This window comes from Heterodontus francisci, chromosome 1 (assembly GCF_036365525.1).
Source record: "Heterodontus francisci isolate sHetFra1 chromosome 1, sHetFra1.hap1, whole genome shotgun sequence".
In the NCBI taxonomy this organism is placed as follows: Eukaryota; Metazoa; Chordata; class Chondrichthyes; order Heterodontiformes; family Heterodontidae; genus Heterodontus; species Heterodontus francisci.
In genome coordinates this window covers 118,977,603-119,000,725 of record NC_090371.1, presented here as the reverse complement: position 1 = coordinate 119,000,725, position 23,123 = coordinate 118,977,603, and positions in this window count along the sequence as shown.

The following is a 23,123-nucleotide window of genomic DNA, read 5'->3' as shown; positions in this document are numbered from 1 at the left end:
GTTTTGGGGGTTTGATAATACGCCCTGACCCGGTCAATTTAGGATTGGTTTATGGTTACTGTATGGTCTCATGATCTTGACTGTCAGTGGGAATGTTGGATTTGGGTGGTGTCTTTCATTTTTCCTTGCCGGTCAAGCAATTATTGTCTACTCGACATGGCTGATTACTTCTGGTTTGGTTCCGTGTTTCAAGTTCCAACATCCATTGTCTGACTTTCTTCAGTTTGTTCTGCATTTCTGTTCCTCTAAGGTGCACTGCCATCAGTTCATCCTGTAGCTCACTTATAGCATTCTTCTGTGATGAGTCTTCCCATCTGCCAATAGTTCTAGGCGGATGATGCTGGCAATGATCTTCTAAGTCTTTGACTTGCTGCCGAAATTCTTTCAGACCCATTGTTGCTTCTGCTTCTCTTGACCTTCTCTGCACTAACTCCTTCTCCAGTTGCAGAACAGAATCGTTACTGTAGTATGGGTAGCCTTTGAGCTATATCTCCAAGGCTACAATTTTCTGTTGTAGCTCAACCACAGCTGCTATGCGGCCTGCTTCTCAGAGTCTCAGTGCCATTACTACTTCTTTGTACTTGCAGTCCATCTCGGCTACTTTTCGTTTAGCTTCATTTAACTGTCCCTTGATCTGGGCTGTGAGACACTGCACCTTCTTGGGTAGGCCATTGCACTCCTTCTCAATTGACAGATCAGTTTCCAGCTGGACCCTGCAGTGACTTGTTGGCTGCTTGGATTGTTTGGATTTTGAGCCTGTAGCCCAGCTCCTGTGATACCTGCTCTTGCTGATCACTGACTGTTGTCTGTTGTCCACACCACTATCATGTTAATGCTGTGGATCGTTGCCAATGTCAGGTCTCTGCTTGCTCTAGGCCTGAAATTGATGGACCTGTGGTGTCCACGATGTGAAAAAAATTGTGATGACCAAAGTGAGTTGCTGTATTTGCACTTGAGAGCAAAATGAATCCCAAGGACAGAATCGCTGTGCCATTGTACACCGTGAGATTGGTGATGGTCAGTTGAGCCATAATTTGCCATTGCCGTGGATATATGCTCTTCAGGATATGGAGCGGTAGAACATTGGCGCTTGCATCTGTGTCAATCTTGGCTCAGAGTGGGTGTTTACCAGGCTTTTGCGGGCATGAATCTGGATGGTGGAAAAGGTTTCTGAGGATCCCACAGTATTGATGCACTCCGTGAAGTTAACCCTATGAAATGGCTGCTCACTTTGTGTGTCAGTGTCTTGGTCATGCTCACCTTCAACCTTTTGGTCTGGCTGGTAATTTCGTGAATTCTCCACTTTTGGTATTTGAACTGTTCCCTCTGTTAAAATGTCTTACTTGTCGTGCATCCGCCTGTAGCTTTACTTGCTGTGCCTTAGGTTTCTTGCATTGCCGCTTTCACTCCCCTCTGCTGCCACATGTTTTACAGATGTTGTGGAATGCTGGACAATTTCTTGGCGAATGTATGAGTCCACATCGCATGCATGGCTCACGACGTTTGTTTTTTCTGGCTGTTGCATGTTCCTTGAACCGCTGTATTTGTATAAACTGTTCAAAGAGACTGTTCGCTCAAGATGGGATCAGTAATGCAATATTGTGGGTTCTTTAGTGATTACTGAGAGAGCAGAAATTACATTGAGATGGTAACTGTACAGGTGTATCTTCAAGACTGACTAATGGTCAGAATCACATGGTGTGTTACATCATAGCTCTTACATGACTAACATGATCTTGTAGCTACACTTCTTAGCACACACACAACACCCCCCTTTTTCAAAAAGAAAAAGGGGAACATATTTACAGATTTAAACATCTCCTTTAGGCAATAGAAGTTAACTATATACATGTGCAGAAAAGTATCAGGAGATAATACAAACAAGACAATAAGAATATGTATAAACATCAATCACGAAAGCCTAAGGATGGTTTGATAACTCTGCCAGATTTCGCAGTTGGGTAGCAGTTCTCAGATATTGGAACAGATGTTTGAAAATTGGATGTCATGGAAGAAGAACGTGTAGACTCTGAGATCTAGTTTTCAATCTTTTATGTGTTGCAATGGAGTCTTCCATGGACTTAGGATAATGAACAGCTCTGTTTGTAGTTACTTCGTAAGAATGTGTTTCTCGTCTGACTTAGGATTTTGGATGGTAACTTGCTGACCAATAGCTAATTTGGAAAGTTCACTGCCAGCGTGATTGCCATGCTTTTCTTTAATTTTCCTTCCTTGTTCTAGAAGAACATCTCTAACTTCAGGATATACTGATTGGTGAAAACCAGGGTGGTCTGTACAAACCTGATATCTGAACATGAGTTCAGCTGGAGACAGATGGATAGAGCTCAGCGGAGTTGCATGAGGGACGAGCATGGCAATGTGTAGATCCTGACCGGTCTTCTGGCACTTGATAATAAATTACTTGACAGTGTGGCTCATACGTTCTGCAAGGCAATCGGAATGTGGGTAATGTGGTGATGATGTAGTGTATTTAACGCCCCATTTCAGGCACATGTCACGGAACGGTCTTCCAGAATACTGAGGGCCATTATCGGAGATCACCTCCTCTGGTGCTCCAAACAGATTGAAAATAGCACTGAGTGTGCTAGTGACCATGGTATTTGATGTATCGTGTAGGCAGTGGATGGTTGGATATTTGGAGAAGTAATCCGTGACAACAAGGTAGTCTGTGTTGCAAACATGGAACAGATCGATGACGGTCTTGACTCATGGGGTTGCAGGAACCTTGTGGGGGATAAGGGGCTCTCTATGCTGGGTTGGCTGGTGAGCCTGACATACCTGGCAGGCTTGGACAGTGGATGCAATGTCATCATGATGCTGAAGTGATTTATATCTTTAATCCCTTATAGGGACTAAACCAGATCAGGAGTGTATCTCCATGAATCTCCTTTAATTAAGTTTAAACCAGACAAACTCTTATAGACACTTATTTGGGTCCAAAGAATTGAACTAGTTTTCCCTCAAAGAAAGAAAACTATCAGAAAATATTACCATCTTTCAGATAGCCTATTTTAAAAATAATTGTAGCTGAGTCATAAATATCCCAGTTATTATAAGGGTCTGGGAAACTCTCTTCAATATGTATCTCTCCACTTAAAGAGACACAGAGAGGGGGTTCTTGTAGTTGTATACAGAATGCTACATGAGATGATTTATTAACTTTTATATACTTATTAAAGAATTTAATGTGCAATACACTTTTAAATGGAATGTATACTACAATATCAAAGATTACTGGGAGATGTAAAACATAATTTTATTTCCAAAATAGAATCCAAAAGTTCAACCTTGACAATGTTACAGCAAAAGATCTTAGAATATACATCAAAATTCAAAGTAAATTGTTACCTTAAATTCCTCGAGTAAGCTTCCTGCTTAACAAGACAAAACACTCTTGGTTAAGAGCAGAATTCTCTTGTCATACAGTCAGCCATTCTTACTATAGGTTGAAAAGCATTGACAGGAATTTCAATACACCTGATTTTTCAATTCAAAACTCTCACGTTTATACTGTTTCTAATCTATTAACTCATCTTTGGAATGTAGGTGTTACCTTTCTGTGAGTGTTTTTTCTGCTTTCGTTATCCATATATGGTAATATCATTAGCCACATATTCCCAATTAATTATCTGCTGAGAATTCCCTTCTCATGAAGTTGTGAGCTTTTATCTGGTCAAAATGTTTGTAGTGTTTTATAGTAACACTAAGACTTAACTTTATAAATGTGTTTTATACTTAAAAGATTTTAATTAAATTTCTGCAGTAACTTTTTTTCCTTTTTGGGTTAAATTGGGTTTACGTGGCATCTGTTTTTGTAGGTAACATTTCATCTTGTGATTGATCATCTGTGATGGTTCTTAGATGGTACCTTGTACCATCTCTTTAAGTCAGTCTGTCTATATCATTAACATTATCAACTAATTAGGATTATAGTTATCAGTTCAGACCATGTATAGCCTCTCTCATTTAACTTAAAAGGTGTTTCTGGTACACATTCCATTGTAACAGGGATGTTTATGGATTTTTAACTCTGCCCTTAAAGGGAATTTCAGTGAGTCTTGAAAACTGACCATTTATTCAATCTTTAATTCTAAAATGTATAATGTATTAATTATATCTAAATACTACCTAATTAAGCCTATTATACCTATATTTCATCATAATGCCTTGGCCAATAGAATGCATCCCTGGCCAATTGCCTGGTGCAGTCAATGCCTATGTACGACTGATGAAGCTGATGGAGGATCTCCGCATCAAGTGACACAGGGATCAGGACTTGGCTGCCCTTGAACATGACACCATGCGTGGTGCCCAGCTCATCGCTGAAGGCCCAGAATGACTTAATGGACTCGGCGAAGTCTGGCCAGCCTTGAGCAATGGTTTTCTAGAGCTTCTGGAAGGTGGGGTCTGCCACCGTTTCTGCTCGCAGCTGGTCTTACTTCCACTGTGCGAAGTGGACTAGGTCAATGGACGTTACATCCTCTAACTTGATGTCGACAAGATCAACTTGCCATTCCACTAAAACGTCTTCGGTGTTCTCTGGGTTGGGCAATTGGCTCAGTGTGTCGAGGGTGGTCATCAGTTTGCCTGGCTTGTATTTCTCTTCCCAGTTGTAGCCTTGTATCTTTACCAGCAGTCGCTGGAGACATGGAAGTGCTCTCATCAGTGGCTTGTGGTTGTTTCCACCACAAAATGTTTGCCAAAAAAGTACCAATGGAAACATTTGATGCCGAAAACAAGGGCCAGAGTCTGCCTCTCAATATTTGAAGCTTGGGCTTGCGACAAGGCTTTGGACGTGAAGGCGACCAGTCGCCCTTTCTGAAGTAAGCAGGCACACAAGCCCTTCTGTGAGGTGTTCAGTTCCAGCGTGGTGATCTCTGCGGGGTCATAGAACTGCAGTACTGGAACACTCTCAGTCAGTGAGGTCTTCGGTTGGTCGAAGACATGTGGATGGTCTTCAAGCCAGAGGAAGGGGGTGTCCTCTTTCAGGAGATCTCTTAGTGGCACTGCCTTCTGTGAAAGCCCTGAGATGAAGGGGGGAGAGGAAATTGAAGAGACCTCAGCATCGTTGAAGGACCTCTTTGATCTGTGTAACAGGCATCGCGCGGACGTCATTCAATTTGCCAGGATGTGGTCGGATGTCCTGGTCGGAGTAGATGGAGCTGAGAACGTTAATTTGGCAGACATGTATCTGACACTTCCAGCTGTTGAAAACCAGGCCCTCCCTTCGTACTGTACACATCAGGGCATGCAGGTTGTGGTCATGCTATGCTCTGGTCCTGCCCACCACGACGATGTCATCAGTGATGCACATGCAGCCAGGGATCTGACTCATGATTACGTCCATGTGTTGTTGCAACACATCCTGGCTAATGGATAAGCCAAAGGGAAGGTGCTGAAAACAGTACCTGCCGAAAGGTGTCTGGAAGGTGGTGATCTCCTGTGAGCACTCGGCTATGTACACAGACCAGTAGCCATTCTTGGTGTTAAGTTTAGAGAAAAAGTGGGCAACCGCAAATTGGGGGGTTCAGTTCCTCAAGGGTCGGAATTTTGTGTTGGCATCTTTTCAGGGCACGATTCAGCCTGCAGGGGTCCAGAAACACACATAAGGAGCCGTCCTTTTTCACCATACAGGTGAGAGAGCTGTATCAGTCAGTGTGGTCTTGGACATGACAGATGATGCCGTCTGCCTCCATCTTGTCCAGTTCAGTCAAAAGTTTGGCCTGTATGTGGATGCTGCACTTTCGGAGCGGGTTGATGATCGTTGTAGTATCCCTTTTGAAGCTGCTTATTTTGTCAAAGCAGTCGGGGTACATCGACATAACATCTGCAATGGAGTAAATTAGGGCATCTTCCAGAGTTGGGTCCCTCCTGGGGCAGTGGCCAATACCATGAATAGTCACCAGGGTCAGATCCCTGCATGCCTGTAGTCCAGCAATAACAGGTCCATTTGTTTGAACAACATAGAAGAGTTGGGGTATCAAATCAGAATCATTATAACAGCAATTAATTGTAATGGATCCAAGACATGGGATTCGGGACCCATCATAAGCAGTTAGCTGAGCGTTGGTTGAAGCAATCTTGGAATGCCATTTACCCATATAAATGTATTTTAAGATGCTTAGGGATAAAATGTTTGCACTGACACCCGTGTCCATTTATATCCAGAGCAAGTGTGTGCCTTCTTTTCCTGGACAGGAAATACGAATGGAAGCAAATGCTTATAGCAAGGTAATCGAATCAATGTGTTTGGAAACATGAACGACATGGAACGTCTATTACGCTTGTTCACTTGTGCTTATACTCTGATCTTCAGGATCAGTAGTGTTAGTGTCACCCAAAACGTCGTGGATGTATTGATTGTGTCGTGACAGAGAATTGCAAAGTTTGTCAGTGTGTGGAGCTGTCCTTGGTTCAACTGTTTGCATTCAGGACTCTTGTCCACAGTGTCTGTCTTGACTTTGCGACATTGTTGCTTCCAGTAGCCCCTGACACCGCATGCTTTGCATATGGAGTTAAGTGTTGGACTGGCTTTAGGCGAATGTTAAAGCTCACACCTTGCGCATGGTGACTTGGATTTGGAAACCCTGTTCAATACACTGATGGTCTTCATAACACATAGAGAGTGAAGGCCTTGCTGACCCATGATGGTGGACTCAAATTAGCGGCCATCCTTCAATGAGGTGTTAACCATGCAATCTTTGGGTTTATCCAACAGATCCTTTGGTGTGGATGCAATCGCAAGCTTGATGATGCAATCTCTCAGTTCAGTGTCAGTAAAATCACACTCTCAGCCTTTGGCATGACAACGACTGACAAACTGGTCGATGGATTCGCTAAGCTGTTGTCTGAAAGAATTCGAGTCGGTGCACTCAAAAATTGAGCTTGACATGTAATTGGTCTTCTAGATTGGACCAAATCTTTGCAGGATCATTCTGCTCTTCATCATTAAGACCAGATGTGTTGAGATAATGTAGACCTTTGTTGCCAATAGCTATGCGTATCTTTATTGCTTGCTTCTATGGATCAGTAATGGCTAAGTTGTTGAAACAAAGCATGACTCTCTGCTGAAAAGAAGGGAACGATGTTGCCATGATTGCAATGACTCAGTTGTTGCACCGACAGAAGAACATAACAGAAAGTCTTTCAGTACCACTTCTGAAAAGAGTTGGATGCAGTGGTGTTGTCTTCCGCAATGAAAAAAGAAATAGTTGCGGTTCCATTGCTGAACTGGTTTGGAGGTTCTGGGGCTGCCACTTGCTTGTGGAGATTGTTTCAATACTACTAATGGACAGGCTTGAAGATTGTGGGCTGCTTCCGAATTTGCACACTTTTGCTTTAGCCCCACCCATGAAGGGTGCATACGGGTTGAAGAAAAACTGATAGCCCAAAACTGTAATGGTGATTTTCCTTCGAAAAATAGCAATAGCGACCGCTCCTCCCAAAACAACAAGCAAGGAATTTTCTCTGTTCTGCATCTTGACTATGGCCCATTCCACTGTTCATCGACAGATTGCAGTACTCCCCGTACCGAAAATATGCCAATTTTGTGTTCGACCTGGTCGCGCCCTGCTATGATGGCGCTGAACCGTCTGACACACCTTTCAGAAGTAACGGTGTCTGTTATCTCTATACAGCGTTCGCTCGCCCAGACTGCCTCAATTTGCTTCCAATGTGAAAAACGGATCTGGGAATCCCCGTTTCAATCGAGTCAACAGGAGTCTGAAGCCACCCGACCTCACAGCCCAAGATGAAAAGAAGCTTACCCAGTTGCTGCTGACTGCACTGCTTCAAAGGTAAGAAGGCTGGATGGGTTGGGATGTTGCAGATCCAGACAGTTGCAGAGCAGATTTGAGAAGAAACAAAAGCTTGCAACGTGGTCTGATCTTCCAAGAGTAAAAGAAAGTGCTCTCTTCAGAATTTTAACACCATTTTCATCTTTGGGTCTTCAGAAATCTCAACGCAGTTAACATGTGTGTTCCTTGCACCATTGTGTTTGTATAGACTGTACACAAAGGTTGATCACTCAGGATGGGATCAGTAATGCAATATTATGGGTTCTTTATTGATTACTGAGGGAGCAATAATTACATTGCGATGGTAATTGTACAAGTGTATCTTCAAGACTGACTAACACTCGGAATTACATGGTGTGTTACATCATAGTCCTTACATGACTAACATGATTTTATAGCCACACTTCTTAAAGGTGGCGCAGTGGTTAGCACTGCAGCCTCACGACTCCAGCGACCTGGGTTCAATTCTGGGTACTACCTGTGTGGAGTTTGCAAGTTCTCCCTGTGACCGCATGGGTTTTCGCCGGGTTCTCTGGTTTTCTCCCACAGCCAAAGACTTGCAGGTTGATAGGTAAATTGGCCATTGTAAATTGCTCCTAGTATAGGTAGGTGGTAGGGGAATATAGGGACAGGTGAGGATGTGGTAGGAATATGGGATTAATGTAGGATTAGTATAAATGGATGGTTGATGTAGGCACAGACTCGGTGGGCCGAAGGGCCTGTTTCAGTGCTGTATCTCTAAATAAATAAACACTGACCACTGTGACCAATAGATGGGTTGCACAGGGCTTGTAAGCTCTGTCTGCCCATACAGATGGCTTTGAATTTTCAACCGTTTTTCAGCAAGGTGTCTAAATTGTAGCCTTTGGGCTGTCAAGCAGGTCTTTCTGAAATTCTTCAATGAAGTTGAAAGCTATCACAAGCTCCATGATCCTGTCAGCTAGATCAGCTTCAGAAAAATCACAGTCATGCCCCTTATCCCTACATTGGCTCGCAAAGTCTATTTTGTTGTTTCCTTTGGTTGCTGCCAGAACAACATAAACTCAAGCCAGTGTATTGTGAAGTTGACCTTGACCTTCAACTGGTCTTCCAACGTGGACCATATTTTGCTTGGGTCCTTTAAGTAATCTTCTGAAAGACCGGATGTATTCAACCTGTGCAAGCCTTCATTTCCAATGGCAATTTTGACTTTGATCACTTGTCTCTCTGACTCAGAAATGGCCAAAGCGAGAAAACACAGTTCCATTCGCTGTCTGAACAGTTTGAATACAGTGAGAAGGTCTGTTGCCTTCCAGTTCAGGTATGGAAATTTAGTTGCCATTCTGTGTTGAATAGTATCAGTAGTAGGACTGAAAAGTTAAATTTGGACAGTCTTTAATGGCTTGTCTGGCCCTTTAACTCGTAGCACAGGCTGTCACTGTAGATGATAAAAAAAATTGCCTTGCTGCTTTTAGTACAGCTGTATAAACACAGAGAAAATACTTCCTGAGTTTTTTTTAAAGTGCCCTTGCCTGCAGTTCCACTGGCTCCCACAACTTAGAGGAGCTGTTGAGAGCTAGCAGATCGTGCATGGCACTGGCCCCGGCTCCGTACACTCTTGCTTGGCCTTGCCCACGACAGGCGATGATGTCCTACACTGAGACCCGTCCATGAAGAAAACCTCCAAATCTGGGAAAAAAGACAGAGCAATCTCCCAGTCTGTGCGCTGATGTTGGGCTGTGCCCACGATGGGTTTCAGCATGAAAAGGAAAGCTCGGCTGCCTCCTGGACCGCGTGCTGACCTTAAGCCATGCCCACGAAAAGCGATTTGGGCACAAACGGGCTCTGTAATGACAATGAACAGACAAAGAGTTTATGATTGTTCTTACTTCTCTTAACTCTCCTTATTGATTGGGAAGGTTAGTAATGGAGCTGAAGTTTTTAAAAATTCTTTTCTCTTTGTGGCTTGCCTGAGATCTTCAGTAGAAGGAAAATGGCTGTGAAGGTCTCCTGGCCTGCTAAAATGTTTGGGAGTTTATTAGCACGGATGGTTCGGCCTGGCCGTGTTGCAATAGATCAATCATTCCCCCAGAACTCCCAATCCGGTGGCCCGTCAGCAAAAATGGTGCTTCTGCCCAGCACAATCCTCTCGGAGTGGACTTTTATCAGATAGCTTCTGGCGCAAACCATAATCGCAGCTTAATTCAGACTCATGTTCCCTTAAAGTGAAACTGTAGATCTCGATCCTGACGATGTGGACCTGCAATGTCACAGAGTCACTTACCCAGGCTTCCACACTGCTGCAAGGATCGCAGACAAAACTGGTGAGCTTGTAAACCTTCACTCCAGAGCTTCTGTTGCAGGTGGATAGGCTCAGCTTTCGAGGCTATGTAGAATCTTCAATGTCCACCAGCTGCCACCATATTATGTGACTCACACAGACATGATCAATGAATCTAAAAGGTAGGTTCTTTTATTGAATACACTAATGTTCACAGAAATACTGTGAAGGTCCTTTACTTGGTTGTTACTGCTTTAGCTGCTTGCAGTGAATGCTCAGAGGTCACAATGGTCTGTCTGGGTGATGGACAACTGGTTGAGGTTTGCCTCTTAAAGCAATACTAGCATTTAAAGCAATACCACAACAGTAATTGCACATGACTTTGTGATGTCTGGGCTTTGAATTGGATGGTATTTGACTTGAATTGTGCTTTTACTGTTGTGAGGATAAGAAAGGATTTGAATTGGGAGAGGTAATGTGGATTTAGGTGGCTGTCATGGTCCTGTAGTTTTTTTTTTCAGAATATGCGGTTTGCCTTTAAGGCTTGCATAGGATCAGTATTGCTTTAAGAGCCGGCAAGCCTAAGGAGTTATAGGAAGGTGCATTTTCGTTGCCTTAGAAACAGCCATTTGGAGACTGCGATTCAAAGGATGCATTCTCGATACCATGGAAACAGCCACTGGGAACAGTCTGATACAATACATTTGTTACAATTCAGTTTGAACTGGCAGTTGAAGACTGCTTGTCCTAACAGACAGACAGAGACAGAAGACACAGACAGCTGTAGTGTCAGCACTGAAAAAGAGCTCTCAGCCTCTGAAGGAAATAGGATTTTTGGCTGTTTAATTATTATCTCTTGAAATTCTAAAAAAGTCAAGCCAAGACAGAGATCTCTGGTAATTTAAATTGAAGAAAGAGAAGTTAGACTGTGACAATCTTTTATCCCTCAAAAACTCTAAAGTCAGATTGATTCTGTTGGAAGTGTTTGCAAGTCGTTAATTGTTGAAATTCGCTGGACTTCGAACAGCATTTGAAACTTGGAAAGTTTTAAATGATATGTTAGGCGATCTGTGGAGTGGCAGGATTGAATTAACAGTGCGTTTCTCCCACCACAATCAGAATCGTATATTTTGATTGGGGGGTTTGACAGGAGCAGTCGCTCATAAAATATTTATTTAAAACTTTCCAAATTAAAGAAAGACCCAGCCAAATTGTACTGTCTATTAACCCCTGAATGAGGCTAACCAAACCAGGTGTCTTTAAATCATCAGATTAACTCTTTAATTAAAAGAACTAAATTCTTAAACACTATGAAGATATAAACAACATTTAAAATAGAAAAAATTTAGATGATGAATTAAATTAAGTTAAATTAAATGATGAATTCAAAGTTGTTAAGGAGGAAAATGAGGTTAGAAATGGAGCTATAACTAGAGAGGTTAGAGGGATCACAGAGGGACTTATGAAGAAGGAATAATGATAGTAGCTGTAAAGGTAGAAGGAAGAATGCTTAAAGAAAGAGAGCAGACAACATTCAGCCAAAGAGGGGTAGTTGAACAGCCAGGAACTAGGTTGTGAGGAGGTCTTGTGAAACAGCAAGTTCAATGAGGCCTAGAGCTGGAGATCAGTAAAAAGCTATAGCTAATTCATGAGTCTGGGCTGACAAGACAAGTGGAGGGTCTCAACTTTAGAAACAGAGATTGATAGTTGATTGTACCTGACATCAGGATCAGGGTGACAGGATGGACGGAGGTTGAGGAAGGCAGGTTGTGGCCAAGAAGGGTTAAATCTTTCACCTTTTCTCTCCCTGTGTCGGGCAGGTTTGGGGTGGAGAGGAGTGGGAAATGTGGCAGCGAGGTAAATGAAGAAGTGACTGCATATGGGTTTGTGAATGATTAAGATCTCAGGCTTTCTGTAATGCTGAGGTCAAGAGGATGGTTGGGGATGTGTGGGGAGGTTGGACAAGAAGGGGTAGGGGAGATTAAGTTTATTTGAAATCACCAAGAATGAGGAGTTGCTCAGTGCAGAACCTGAGGATAGCAGGAAGCGATTTTCCTACGTCTATGCCATCATGCACTGTATCAGCTGAGGCGGTGAACAGTGGAAATTCAGATGGGTCAGAGCTCACACTTGTAAGGGAAACCAACCAAAATTGCTCCATTTAAATGAATTAATGGAAAAACAGAAGGACCCAGGAAATCCCTCTCTTCAATATTAGATGCGTGTTGTACAAAATTATAGTTACAGAACCTATTATCCCAAAGAAATTTGTGCTGGATTCTCCTCGACATCATTAGATGGAATTGTGATGAAGAATGAAGGAAAATTTGGGGTGACGGGGTGGGGTGTGGTGCTGAGGCCTCCTGCTGTCTCACTGCCCAACCTGCATTTCCCTGACTCTGCCAGTACCATTTCTGGTTGATTCCTCCCCATCCACTGCTCATAAGGTCCCTGGTGAAGTTACTAGGCGACCAACTCAGTTATTGCCCCTTACTGTGTGGAAAATAGTGGTAGGCCTTGAGAAGTGCCAGTGACAGCCCCACGATCCTCCCATTAAGGCAGAGGGTCCAATGATAGCCTCTCTCTCTCCATTGTGACCCCTACCAATCTTGCTTTGTAGGCCTCTGACTTTGCCAAATCCTTTAAGGCAGCCACAATGCAAAACTTTGTTTTTTCTTTTTTAACTGTCCAGCCACTGTCTCTGGTTGTTCCATTGCAGTGTTGCTGGGATTTTGCAGCTGGGCGATGGCTGGTTCCTTTTAGTGGTGAGAATCCCACAGGAAAGGGGCTCGCCATATATACCTAATGAGGAAACTGGGCTGGGATCGCTGTGGTATCAGAAGTCCCAGCCCTTAAGAGAATCCAGCCAATGAGTAATACATATATTGCAACCAGAGGTTAATTAATATTCACAAGAGAAATCAGAACCAATTGATCTCATTAAACCTAAGTTCAATAAAGGAAGCAAAATTCCTAATTGTCTTAAAAAAAAGACTGCCTCAGCGGAATTGAGTAAATAGCTGTGCTACCTTCTTAACTAAAGCTTCCATGGATTTCCATGTCTGAAAGACTGTCACGGTTTCACCGACTCAAACCTGGAGGGGGGTTTGCAGCGAACAGTGAAAAATGGAAATTGTGGCAATTTATTTGTTAGCTGAAGCGGCAATAAGAAATTACTTCATGGAATCCAGTATCTGTGCAAAATAAAAACGCATTTAACTTTTAAAATCATTTTATCAGTTTCAAATACTTTTTCTTCACAGAGAATAACTTAAATTGAGTAAAACGTAAAAATCCAAAAATGAATCATTTTGGCAGAATTTCAATTAATTCAATTTGGTTTTGAAACCTGCACTGCATCATTCTTTTTAATACCTGAATGGCAATAAGGTAAATGAAATGATAAGTATTGAACCTATATAATTGTTTTCCTATTTTATCTGCAAATTGATCCTTGATTTAAACATCATGACATACTTTCTTGTGTTTTGTATGTTTCTATGCTGGACCACAAGGATGAAATTTTCTACTTAACCTTTATATGAGGCATAGGCCTAGATTTACTGATTGGTGCGATCCTGGTCAGAAGATGGATGCAGCATGAATCATTTGTGCCCAACATATTGGCCTAGTAATCTGATAATGCTGTGTCCACATATGAACGATAAAACAGGATGAAAAATGTCCAGCATGGCAGGCAAGTGCACATTCTGAGCTAGCATATTGATATAGGCATCAAAAGGGGTGTCCTACGCTTACGCATATGCAAATTGGAGGCATAACACCTGTTTGAGGCCCCCTTTGTAAAATTATGCTGACTCCTCCATCTTCTGATCACTGTTCCCCTCCCCCTCCTGATTGTTGCCTCTTTCCCTCTCCTGGTCACTCTGTTCCCTCCCAATCACCTTCTCTCCTCTCCAGGTCACTCCCCTCTATCCCAATTACTTCATCCCTCTCCCAGTCTCCCTCCTTCGTCACCATCACTTCCCCCTCTCCCAATCGCCCTCTTCCCTTCTGATTGCCTCCTTCCTCTCTCGGCCGCTCTCCTCCTTTCCAATCACTTCCCCCTTCTTCCAGTTACCTGATTTTTCTTTGAAGTCAATAGCAAGGAACATGGATTAAGGTGTGAAATGGGTGACTAACCCGCTGCCAGCCGTTTCCCACCTGGTGGAAGCATTGACCCCATTTTTTCATCCATGGAAATCCTTGCATGCATTGGAACTGTTGCATTGTTATGACGCGGTGAGAAAGGAGTCTAGGGTTCCCTCTCAGCCTTCACCTAGTCTTACTGCAACAGGGTTTAATTTTAAACACACTGGGTTTTTTTTTAGCTCCCCCTTAGTGAATCCTTGTTCACTAACTTCCAATTATAAGGTAAAGAAACTAATCAAAACAGGCTTTCTTAGGTTTAAAGAAAAAAGGTTGAACTTAATTAAACTTAAGCTCTAATTCGGTTAACGCCTATAAATATGTGACAAGCCCACGCTAGCATGCATACGCAATACCCACATGCAGATGGAGACAGAAAAGAGCAGAAGAAATAAAGTGGAAAAGTTTGAGGCAGTATCTGAAGATGGTTTTGGTTACTGTTCTTCGAGCTCGCTGTAAAGTCCTTGATTGTAGGTAGGTCTGGCTTTTCGTTGGGGCCCAGTATTCTTCTTAAACCTTGTTCGATGTAGGAGACTTTTCTCATTTGAAATTCATGTGTCCTCAGTGGGTCCAGAGGCTTGTGAGAAAGAGATGGGAGCAGACAGGAGAGGTCTTCGCACTCCAGGAGCATATCGTCTTTCTGAGTTCAAACTGTTTGTACAATTCAGAAAAGCCCTGGTTGCCAAGCAGTGACTAGCTGGTCTGACCACGTCTGTTTGTGGATTCTCCGATCTTAGCCGACCCTGGAATGTCTCTTCTTATACACAATACCTGGTGCTCAAAGTCCATTGTGGGTTAAATTGGAGCAGGGAATAGCCCTTTTGTCCTTCCAAGCACTGGCTGTTGGTATGCAAAATTAAGGCCGTCTACCCGACCCGAACCCGACGGGACTCGACGACATGTGCCGGGCTCGGGTTGGGTCGAGTCACACTTCCGGGTCCGACATTCGAGCTCGGGTCAGGTCGGGCTGGGTCAGACATGCTCTATCACAGCCTCAGATAAGTGGCTCCAATGTTAATGTAATTTTTGGACTAGAAATGTGGTTTTGTTACAGTTATTTTAAGCTTGTGCAGATCAACAACAAAGTGAAAAATGGAAGGTAGGTTAACTGATGGTCAGGTCGGGTCGGGTCGGGCACGGGAAAAAATGGAAGGACTTGGTCTGGGTCTGACTCGGGGTCGGATGTGGTTCTGTCGGGCTCGGGTCGGGTTTCATTTGCAGACCTGAGCCGGCCTATATTGTAAAATGTTTTACCAGCCAAGGGCCTGGTGATTTTTTTTAACAAATCCTTTCTTCACTTCAATCTGCTCCTTATTCTGCTGCCCGTGAAGTCTTATCTTCCATAAATTTCAAGGTGAGGTTTCTTTGCAAGGTAAAATTGGACATTGTGCAGCACACAACCATGATTCATGGGACCCTAGCAGGACTATATTACAAGGCAGACTGATCCAGGTATCTGCGCGCAGCCTTCAACGTGTCAGTGGTGCTCAATCATTTCTCTCAGACTGGTGCTGATTTGGTATTGTGGGAAACAACACAGGTCATCAGACATGCACCCAGTGGCATGATCTAAAAATATGAAAATTAATGTGGGATTATGATCTCAACAGCCACTGGTAGGGCAGTGTTTGTGAAGGAGGAGAGCTGTAGGTCCAGGAGCAGAATGTGGCATCACTCAGTGGTAACTTCCTTTAGTAAAACAAAGCTGTTCCAGTCATTGGTCTCCTTTCAAATATATTTGCTACCTGTATGTTCTGCTGTGTGGGGAGTATGGATGCAATAAATATCAATGTTAGTTCCTTAGTAAAAACATGCCTGAGCAAAAACATGCTTCAACATTTACACTGAACACAATACTTTTATCATTTCTCAGTATAAAAATAAAAGGTGTCCTAATCACCTTCTTTGTCTCCTTCTCTTTCGTTCTGCCTGGATCCGTCTATGAGAAATGCCTCTGAAGTAGAGAAACAATTGTTTTAATGTGAAATTTTACTTCAGTATTTTTTAAAAATGATTCAACAGGTTGTTTTAAAAATTATTTGGAGCATGACAGAAATTTTGAAATCCTGTTACAGCATGAGGAAAGATGAACTTATATTGGTGTTAAAAACATTATAATAATGCATCCTGGGAAGTTCCTGGTGTGGTAATATTTTTGACCTTCTGAAGTAATGTGAGACACAGTAAATGCTTTACACTATTTAGAAGCACATTTACAATAAAGGAGAGAATAGTTTGTCCTGTGGCATGCTATATTTTATGTGTTAAATATATTAAGGTTAAGTTTCAGATCATTGAGAGCATTGCCTATGAAAACTACTTTTTGTAGTGAGAACCAATAAAAATTACTGGGAGAAAATGTGAATCACAGTGTATAAAACTTACAAATTTCACACCTCGCAGGTTTCTGGCTATCAGCTTTTTGTACAAAGAAAAATCAATTAACTGACACTCCTCCAAGCTTTTTCACTTATAGCAAGAGACATGGCTTACAAACAGCTGCTGGCATAGACCAATTTTCTCTCACTCCACATGAACTGACCCACATTGGCAAGCTCAACCCATACACAACTGAATGCAAGAATGAAAATCAGTTTGAAGTAATAATCAGGTTTCCTGGTCGGCAGATTAAAAGAAAACAGTAAATGCTGGAAAATATAACATTTTAATCAATTTAAAGCTTTTAAGCAATTACAATTTTAAAAATTTACCGAAAAACACTTTAAAAATTCATTCTCTAGCTTGGTTTCAAATTATTTGGCATAAACAAAAAAACTCAAACTCCTCATTACACCCGTTCTATGTTTGGAAATTCTGCACATTGAATACACTCAGACTATGACATGCTGAGAACTGCAGACACAAGTGCAAGACAAATTACATGTGTTTAATTGTTATTGTGAACTATGTAATGTTAATGTCTTCATTATTTGGAAACCTTACTATAAAGATAGCAATTTTAGTTCATGAATTAAAGATGATGGCTGCAAAAAGTGTTGATTTTTTAAGTAATTTGATTGTTTCAGGTTTGCTTCATTATATTTGTAGTTTTTGGCAGCTGCTCATACTTGATCTATTTGTGTTTTGATTGCTTTTGATTTGTACATTCCACAGCTACTGTCTCATTGTTATGGTGAGCAGAACTGTAATATGTTCATGTTTGCTTAGTCTGCCACTGTTGTGTATTTGCTTAGTCTAGCTAGGAGAGATTACTGAATCTTCAGTAATTTTAACATTAATTTATTACATTTTACCTATATACAGCTTTACATAATTGTATGACTCCTCTGAAGACATGTTGCTTCTCACTCCCATCTCTCTCACATGTGATCTCTTATATCATCATGGTAGGAGGTATTCCTCACATTGTCTCAAACATTAACTCTTTCAAACCCTTATACTACATCTCCCCCAAAGTCTGTATCCATATATATATATTTATACATTCTTTTAAAAATTTTTTACATACTACCCCATCTCCCGCCCCCCCCCCCCACCCCCGCCCCCAAGTCTCTGACATCACAGATTCAATCTGTCAGGAGGCTTCACAACTCTCCCTGATCGTGTTGTTGTCAGACTCGGAAGATCAGTAGTCTTTCTCTGAACTCTTGTTTCTTGACTTGGATGGCCTTCATTGAGGTTTGTAGTATCCGGTGCTTTCTGAATTTCAGGTTCAATATCTGGTTCATCCAAATGTATGACTGATTGACATCTTTAATGAATAGTGTCATGGTCCTGTAGTTTTTTTTTCTCTGGGGAATATGCGGTTTGCCTTTAAGGCTTGCAAAGAATCATTATTGCTTTAAGAACCAGCAAGCCTCAGGAGTTAAAGAGAAATGCATTTTGGTTGCCGTTTGATACAAGCATATGGAGAGGGAAGCAACCAGCTTCAAAAAATGCATCCTGGTTACCCGGCAACAGCCATTCGGAGACTGCAATTCAAAGTGTGCATTCTTGTTACCTTGGATACAAGCACTTGAACTCAGCATTATGTGATATATTTGTTACAATTCAATTTTGAACTGGCTTTTTAGTTGAAGACAGTCTGTTCTAAGGGAACACAGACAGATAGCTGGTGTTAACTCCTGAAAAAAGAGCTCTCAGCCATTTAAACTGAAGGAAGAGAATATAGTCTGTTTAATTATTATTAGCTCTCAAAATTCTAAAAAAAAAATCAAGCCAAAACAGAGATCTCTGATAATTTAAACTGAAGGAAGGGAAGGTAGACTGTGACAATCTTTTATCGCTCAAAAATTCTAAAGCCAAACTGATTCATTTAAGAAGTGTTTGCAAGTATTGTTGAAATTCGCTGGAGAAGGAAAGCATCACTTACTGCTGAAATGGGACTACGGACTGTTCTACTGTGGAAGAATTTTCTTTCCCCATTGAACGGCCACGAGGACTTCACGTAACACTGGACTGCAAAGATTTAAATTTTTTCTAGTTTAAATGTTGTTTATAACTTCATAGTGTTTAAGAATTTAGTTTTTCTAATTAAACAGTTAATTTGTTGATTTAAAGACACCTGGTTTGGTTAGCCTCAATCGGGGGTTAATAGATAGTACAATTTGGCTGGGTCTTTCTTTAATTTGGAAAGTTTAAAATGATATGTTAGGCGATCTGTGGAGGGATGGGATTGAATTAACAGTGTGTTTCTCCCACCACAATCAGAATTGTATATTTTGATTGGGGGCTTTGACTGGAGTGGTCGGTCGTAACAATAGAAATAAGATTTCTCCTGTTTCTCCTTTTTGTACCTTCTGAAGTATGTACTAAGTAAGATCTCTGTTGATTCTCATCTTTCTGGATGATTATTCCTTCTCTGCATTGGTCTCATACCCATACTTTTTCTCCTTTCATCAACTTAGGTAAGTTCTTGGTATGATATTTCCTATTATAGTTATAAGCTTGTTGCTTTCAGTAAGACTTTTCTCTGTCTTGAGCTCTCTGATAATCCTGGACTTCTAGCCCTGGAAGTAATTTTTTGGGTAGGATAGGAAGTTGCATTCTAAGCGTCCTTCCCAGCAACAGTTCTGATGGTGCTAATCCACATTGCAATGGAGTAGATCTATAGTTTAGAAGTGCTGTTTGAAAATCTTCATGTGTGTTTAACAGTGTTTTGATAGTTGTGACTCCTCTTTCAGCTTCACCAGTGGATTGTAGATATCTAGGGGAACTTGTAAAATGTACAAACCCACAGTTTTCCGCAAAGTGCGTAAAGTAGTCAGTTGCAAATTCTTGTCCATTATCGGAAACTATCTGGTCAGGTATACCACATGTTGCAAAGATCTCCGATAATACTCAAATGACTATCTCAGTAGTCGTTGTGCACAAATGTTTGACTTCAATCCACCTTGAAAAATAGTCAATGACAATCAAGTAGGATTTTCCATGAAACATAAGTAGATCCATCTCCTGACATTCCCACAGTCTGGTTGGAAATTGGGTGCAGATAAGGGGTTCCCTCTGATCCTGTCTGTGCACCGCACATACCTGGCAATTAAAAACTCATTGCTTCTATATCTCTCGATATTCCTGGCCATCACACGAATAACTGAGCCTGTGCTCTACATTTCGTTATACCCATGTGGTCTGGTGTATTTTCTCCAAGATGTCTACCTGGAGTGAGTCTGGAATCACCAGTGTGATGGAAACCCCACATGCCAAATGGAAATATTAATTTTGCCGTATGGAACTTTACCTGAAACTTTTTCTGGACACTGCTACAAATAACTTTTTAAACAGTAAAGCGAACAGCCAAGATGGCCATGGCAATTTGCACATGAATCAACAACAGAGCAGACTGGAGACAAAGGATTGAATTAACCTAGTCCGAACAATGGAGAGGTCTCTGAGTAAATTACCTAAAATGGTTTTGTCAAGACGGTTGTCAAAAACCATCGACACCCATTAACTTTGAAAGAGCTAAACCCCCCCTACCAAGTATGTTTGAACAGCTTGAGAGGAGTGCCTTGAATTTCAAAGACCTTTCTGGAAGCTTCTGATACAAACACAAAGAGGTGGTCACATCACTTGACTGCTTGAGCCACTCTGGAGATTTATGAGTGGTGACTCAGAAGACAGTCAGTAACTGAGACCCGGCAAGAAAGCATCTCACTCTCTACCTCTCTCTCCAGTAAATCCCCAGAGAAGCCTCGGCTGTAGCTATTGTACCTCAAGTCTACAGATCCTTACATTCATCAACTAGGGGGCTATGGATAAAGCCCCTCTTCTGCCTTCTGAAACCAAAGAAGCAAGGTTGAATTGTGCACATGGCCCAGCAAGGACTTCAGGACTACAATTTCAACTAAAGACACTACGATGCAGTATTTAAATTCCATTTATTATGGGCTCTACTGCAACCTCCCAACTCTGTTTTTCCATCTGTAATCTATTTGTGTATTTGTGTGTGTGTGTGTGTGTGTGTGTGTGGCTGTTTTGTGAATGTGGGGCATGGATGTGTAGTGTATTTTAGTAATTTTTAATCAGTTTAGAGTGATAAGGTTAATAAACATATCTTTCTTGTTTAAACTCAAGAAAACCTGTCTGATTGGTTCATTTGCAATTATATTCGAGGAACAGGAGCAAGCGCTCAATGAAGTGGTACGTTAAATCACTGTTAAAATGATAAACCCTGTTGCAGTCAAACCAGAGAAGGGATGAAAGGGGAGCCTAAGACGCCTTCCTCACCTGGTCGTAACACCAGCCTCTCATCATATACCAGCAAATCATCCAGGATCAAATCAAAGTAGTAAAGTGCCTTCAAATACGATTTTCATCCTCTTACCACTGGGATGCTGCTGCGGCCAACCTTGCATCTAAGCATGACAAATTTCTTGGAGCTTTTTGAATCTGCCAGCCATTGTGATGCAGTGAACTGAGAATATGGCTCAATCATTAATAAAGTTAACATCCTGTTGTGCAGGATGCTCAACAGTAGCTCTGGACAATGCATCTGCTGTTGTTTCTTGCTTTCCCTGTACATATACCATTTCATACATGAATCTCATTAGCCTCAACCGGAATTTCTGGATTCTTGGAGGCACCATAGCGAGTTCATCAAGTAAGGAAACTATGGGTTTGTGGTCTGTCTCTATGATGACCGTTAAGCCGACAATATAATCTGAATGTCTCATAAGCTTATGGGACTGCGTGATCTTCTTTCTGTGTGATGGTGTCAGTCTCAGACAATGCTCATGATGCAAAATAAACTGCTCTTCAACAGCCATCTGGCTGTTCTTGAAAAAGGACTGCCCCTATCCCTATCTGCTGCAATTGTGGTCGGTAGTGAGGGGTTATAATAGGCTAAGATAGCTGGCAAAATCAGCATTTCCTTGATCCTTTGAAATGCTTGTTCCTGGTGTGCATCCCAACACCATGCTTGAGCTTTCCTTAATAGTTGTCTGAAGGGTTCAGTAGCTTATGCTAGATTGGGTAAAAATTTGCCAACTAATTAACCATTCCAAGGAATCTTTGAAGACTTTGGATAGAAGTGGGAAGTGAGAATTCACTAATGGCTCTCGTCTTTTGAGGTTCTGCCATTATGCCGTTGCTACTGACAATGTGTCCTAAGAAACAAATAGACATTTGAGAATTCACACTTTTCATTAAGTGTCAGGCCTTCTTCTTGTATATTTTATTTAGAGATACAGCACTGAAACAGGCCCTTCGGCCCACCAAGTCTGTGCCGACCATTAACCATCCATTTATACTAATCCTACACTAATCCCATATTCCTACCACATCCTCACTTGTCCCTATATTCCCCTACCACCTACCTATACTCGGGGTAATTTATAATGGCCAATTTACCTATCAACCTGCAAGTCATTTGACTGTGGGAGGAAACCGGAGCACCCGGAGAAAACCCATGCAGACACAGGGAGAACTTGCAAACTCCACACAGGCAGTACCCAGAATTGAACCCGGGTCGCTGGAGCTGTGAGGCTACAATGCTAACCACTTCAAAACCACTTTAACCCTCAGGTCATGTTCTTCAATGGATTCCCCGTGGACTAAGATGCTGTTCCTATGACATATTACTCCTTTAAGGCCCTGTAGAATGTTCGACATAATTCTTTGGATTTTTCTGATGCTCATGTTATTCCGAATGGAAAACGATTAAAATAAAGGGCTGAATTTTACTGACCCGCTGACGAAGGGGGACGTGGCAAGGGGGGCCAGAAAAGGCCTCTGGGAGAGGCCCGCCACGGACCTCAATGCCGGGGAGTCCCGGCCCAATATTGCCGGAAGGGGTGAGGCCTCGTGACGGCCCTCACCCGCCGATCGGCGACAGGAGCCCCATTTAAAAATGTAAATTAATTTAAATAAAGGAATAAATTACCTTTACGCTTCCGCTGTCCATCCTGGTGTGATACTCGTGCCGGTGACTGGCACCTTCGGGTCCCCATCTGGGGATCTGAGACGGCACACTGGTGGGGAGGGGGAGTAGGTAAATTCCTCTCTGCGGTGGAGAGCGCGGTCACAGTCATCTCATTGGTGTAGGGGATGGTGGGAATGGGTAAAGTGTAAAGTTGATGTACTTTGGGGGGGATGGTCAAGTGCACAAGTTAAGTGATTTGCAGGGAGAGGGCAGGTAATTAAATCGATGGTGATTGTGGGGCTGGGAGAGGGGCAAGATCAACTTATTTAATTTTTAAACTCAATCTCTCTCTAAATATTTAAATTTCCTAGTAGTGCTCGAAGCCCTTTAAAAATGGTATTTGTGCCTGCGCGAAGGCAGCTGACATTGCCGGGGACGGACTGCCTGCCCCCTCCACGTTTGTCCCGGCTATTTAAATGAGCCGCTGCGCTGAATATTGCGGCCGCTGCGCAACGTGTGGCCCACGTTGGTGGACCGCCATTGTTTTCGTCCGCCGGCGATATCAGCGGCGTAA